The 4,867-nt window shown below is 43.4% G+C and overlaps 1 protein-coding gene across 1 annotated transcript in view; it reads left to right on the top strand.

Annotated features, from left to right (window-relative positions):
- The window catches only part of THBS4 (thrombospondin 4), a 1,064,342-nt gene that overhangs the window by 637 nt on the left and 1,058,838 nt on the right, over positions 1 to 4,867 (top strand). The gene's annotated exons all lie outside the window — the stretch shown is intronic.

The following is a 4,867-nucleotide window of genomic DNA, read 5'->3' as shown; positions in this document are numbered from 1 at the left end:
CCGGGAGCCGAAACTGCCCGGTTGCCCGAGGTCATCAGCCTGCCTAGAGATGCCGCCCGCCGTGAAAAATTTACTGCTTGGAATGACTGCGTGGCTGAACCCCGGCTATGCGGAACTGGTTGTGTTGCCCGAAGTCACGGCTTTCCACAGGAGCGAAAACAACGACTTTTGAGCAGCCGTCAGTGATTTGCCTTTATAAATATGGAAATCTGATTGTGTGATATCGTTTTTGACCAAATAAATATGAGAGCTCGTGCAGTGTATTTTTACTGAGGACGTCTTAAGATACCAGTCTGCTATTCAGGTCTACAGCACACAAAGATGAGGAGAGTAAAGGCTCTCAAGGTTTCTTCCTTCTTCTTCTGTGGTTTCAGATCTGCGAGAAAGTTGTGTCACAAACATCCATTTCTGTATGGAGGATAAACTAGATTAGCACTCTTCTTATGACAGATTGCAAGAAGGCTTAGACCTTCCCTGCTCTGCCTTGGGCCCAGTTCATCTCTGTACCATTATGGTGTCCAGAGCAAAGATGGAAAAGTCAATATACATCTTCTCTACCTCATCCAGAGACTTTCCATGAGTTTTTCCTTTCGGTTGCCTGAGTGGAATTTCTGTTAGTATCAATGAAATGTAAATACGTGCTCTGAGAATGGATATATGCCTTGACTTGAAAAAGTGGAGCTTCAGTTTGTGACTTCTGAAAAGGCAAAACTTGCTCTGAAACTGTGTTTGAAACCTTACTTTCTTTCAACACACCCTTGCAATGAAAATGTGGCAGGATCAAACTCCTAAGCGTTGACAGAAATACAGAAGGATGTGGTTTAGAGCTGTACTTCACTGAGATTTCACTTGCATTAAGGCTTCTCACATTTCCCTTCCCATTAAGGCTTTTCCATGCACCCCGGTTTTTAATCATCTATAAAACTCCATAAAAACAGTGAGTCTATTCATGGATATTAGGAACAAAATATGAAACCTAAATTAAGCAGCAGGGATTCCTTCCTAACTCCTCACTCACATTACTTGGAATCTGCACAGGCCATGAACACTTCTGCAAAGCAAAATCTATCAAGTTGGCAGCTACTTTGTATTTTCTACATCTGCATCTACATTGGTTTACATAAAATAAGCAGAACAAATATTTTAGCAGTTGGAGCTTACTTGCATATCTTCTATTAAAAAAAAGTTAGTCTTGCATTCCTGTGAAAAAAAATTCCTTACAGAAGTTTCCTGAAGATTTCTTGAAAATATAGTGCCCAATAACCATTTTCTGATTTGTATTCAAGATACCAACCTCCAGTAAGTTAAGCTGGAGTTTGTACTTCAGAGAATACACAAGAGTGAAAAAGAGATGGCTAATATTCCATTGTTGTTATTGAAAATGATGGTTACAAGGTCAAACAGATGGTTACAAGATCAAATAGTCCCATCCAGACTGCAGATAAACACTATGCTTTATAAAAATCCCTTAAAGAAGGTTTTGCTTGAGCACAAAATCTCTTCCAGTCTGTAACATACTCCAATAACAAAAACGAAAACTTGAAAAATTGCAGTAGTCTTTGTGTATACTGGCTAACTTAATTTAAACATGATCATAAACTTCTGCTTATGTATTTTGTGAACTTGTTCTGTTTCGTTTTATTGTGTGGTATGCTCTTTTTCCCAAAGTTTGCTCTGACATGCATGGTGAATAAGCACAACGAGTAAGGAGGCAGAGGAAGAACAGAATTTGGTGCTCAAATGTTAAATAGCAAAGAGAATAAAATGCCACGAATGAGATCTTCCTCACATTGAATTGATCAGTACCAGTCCACAAGACTTCACTGTAAGTAATTCAGAAATGAAAAACAAGTCAAAATGATTTATTAAATAGTTTAGAAAAGGGAACTTTCTGAGAAAATATTTCTTACATTTTGATAAAGTCAAAGAAATTACATACGTAGATGCAAATAATTGTTAGCATTCCTCCAGACAGGCAAACACAAAACTTTTCCAACTAATGTCCTTTTCTTTTTTGTCTGCAGTAGTAACTGAATACACGAAGCTGTGATGATTCAGCAGATCTTCATGATGTTTTTGTGTTAGGCTTTTAAACCTAGTATCATGGATGGAAACAACTACACTATATGCTTCACTCATAAAAGAGAAACAGCATTATATAAGCAAGATATAATGTAGCAATCAAACTGCAGCTTAAGAAGATTGGAGGTGGTGAGTACGCTGCATAGAGGGTAGGGTTAAACACGTTGATACAGGAGACTTCCTTTGAGCCTCAAGGCTCAGAGCAGACTCATTTGCTTTCTGAATTTGGACCACAGAGGTAAGGAGCTGAGGTGGATCCACACCCAAACTTGGTCGGCAGTTTATGGCTAAGAAATCATATGTGCACAGCAACTCTAAGATACAGTCTTAGAGAAGCTAAAAGAGCTTAAAACAAACAATTAGTCACTTTCTGAGGATCTCTATCAACAAGGTATCTTAATGCCAAAGTGTAAGGGATCTATCCCTGCACAGGTGTAACCTGTTAAGGCTTCTCATCTTAAAGGGAAATCTTGACTACAATCCACTACCAAGTAGGTGAACTCCAGGGGCTGTAGGCTGCTTGTTATTTATGGGGCAAGATGTTTGAGTCATAGTTTGTCCTTTGGTTCATGCTCAGTTGGCCTTCAGCTGTTGAACCAAGTGTCTGCTATCACTTATTTTAGCCTCCCAACTTTGAGTCAGATTTGTAGTTGTCAGCCTGTCTTAACAAGAGCATTATTAGTACTGTTGCTCCTGTCCTCCTGTGTGCAAGACCAGGCTAAGAAAGAAGCTGGGGAACAAGAAGGGGAGGGGGGCACACTGTCATGTCTATGTTGTCAAAGAATGCTCTTTGGTGACAAAAGGGTTTCTCCTTCATGCTAGCTGATGATAGAGCAGTATCAGTGCTTCTGTACATCCAGGCATTAGCCTTTGCTAATAACCTGTGCTGTCACCATCATTCTTAGGGACAGGTTCTGGGCTGAAACTTATGCCTAGGATACCTGTGGCTTTGGTTTTCTTTTTCTTTGTTCCATATCTTTGCCTCCTGCTATCTTCCTTTCAGCTTCACCTTTCTTACTGCTCTGTAATGCTCTAAACCCACTGCTCTGTTTTCCTTTCTCTGTGGTGCAGCACTCTGCCAGCCCATTGGTATCACTGTGCTGCTTTCCCGCTTCCACCACATGAGCAGGGGTGGTGGGAGTGAAAGTGAGGCATTTTGTGTTGTGTGAAGACACACGTGGAAGTGTAGCACAATGAGGAGGAACACTGTGCTGGGATTCACTCGGTATAAGGGAAGCACTTACCAGCCTCCTAATAGGCAAAGAAAGAAATGTGCAACTGAAGGACTGGGTCAACACACATATAGACAAGTATGGGTGTTCTGCGGTACGGGGGATGTACCATGTGGGAGAGAATCTTAAGAGCAAGCAACTAGAGGCCTGCAGAAGGTATTTGAGAATCCCACTGCAGCCACATTGGAGATGAGCCCATGCCTGTACCCTGTGCTGCTGCAGGCTGTTGCAACCCACCCTCCCCTTCACAGTATGCTGGGAGCCTCAGCCCTGCAGCATGTTGTGTCTTGCCCTGCACACAGGTGGTTCTCCTCAGCGCTCATTAGTTGTACGCCATGCCTGATGTGCTAAACATTAATCAACACCACTTTGCTCATTTAACATAAAATTTTCCTGTTATTGTTGCTCCTGTTTTTATGATGTAAATGATATCAGACATCTCCAGCTATTCCAGCTGTGCACTGGGCTGCAAGCTGGCAGGGGAGCAGCCACAGCTCCCTGAACTGCTTCTAATGTGGCAGAGGTTTGTCTGCGAGCTGGGGTGAGTAGAGAGACGCAGGATGAGGAGGGGAGTGCAGCAGACTGGGAGTTTGTCACATGCTGCAAGACCCTGGTGGGAGAAGCACCTAGCAGTCAGCTGGTCTCTGGTGAGCAGGGTGCAAGGGCGCAGCTTCCAAAGGGCATGGAGCAGACTGGCAGCACAGCCCCAGAGAGTTCACTCGCTTGTGTCTTTCTTCCTTAGTGTCAGCAGAGCTGAAACTGGGACCTTCTGGAGGACAGAAAATGGAATAATTAACTCTTGGGAGTACATCAAGTACTGAAAATCCACGTAGTTGAGAGCTAAAGTGTTGGGGTTTTGTTGTTGTTGTTATCGTTGTTTGTTTTTAACTGAACTTGATTAAGTCCTGAGGCCTAGGGATTTGCTAACACAACCAACCTTTTCTAGTAACCCCAGCACTGTTAGTTTGAGCTCTCCCACTGTCCCTGAACTCTAAGAGAAATGGCAGATGCCAGACTCCATGTTCTTTACATAAGGCTTCTTATGGGGAGCAGCTGAAGGAACCCAGATTGCTCAGTCTCAAGAAGAAGAGGCTCAGGGGAAACTTTATTGCACCCTATAGTGACCTGAAAGAAGGTTGGGACAAGATGGGCATTGTTCTCCCAAGAAACAGCGATAGAGCAAGAGGGCATCAGGAGAGGTTCGGGTTGGATGTTAGAAAAAACTTCTTAGAAAGAATGGTTAGCTATTGGAACAGGCTGCCCAGAATGGCGGTGAAGGTCAAGAAACGTGTGGATGTGGCACTGAGGGACGTGATTTAGGGGTGATTGGTGGGAGTGGGTCAGCAGCTGGACTAGATGATCTGAGGCATCTTTTCCAACTTTAACGATTCCACGATTCCGTGAAACCTGGTTTGCTCTGCACTGCAGTCTGCACGACACCTCTCAACGGCATTCATCAGCTACAAAAAGCTGGTGAAGCTAAATTCGAAGATAGACCACGTCCCCGCACAGCAGCCACCTGTGCCACCTCAGACGGCTGCGCCCTGCCCCGG

The sequence above is a fragment of the Meleagris gallopavo genome, chromosome Z, assembly GCF_000146605.3.
Source record: "Meleagris gallopavo isolate NT-WF06-2002-E0010 breed Aviagen turkey brand Nicholas breeding stock chromosome Z, Turkey_5.1, whole genome shotgun sequence".
NCBI classification, from domain to species: domain Eukaryota; kingdom Metazoa; phylum Chordata; class Aves; order Galliformes; family Phasianidae; genus Meleagris; species Meleagris gallopavo.
The sequence above is the reverse complement of the archived record's forward strand: the minus strand, read 5'-3'. Positions and strand labels throughout refer to the sequence as shown.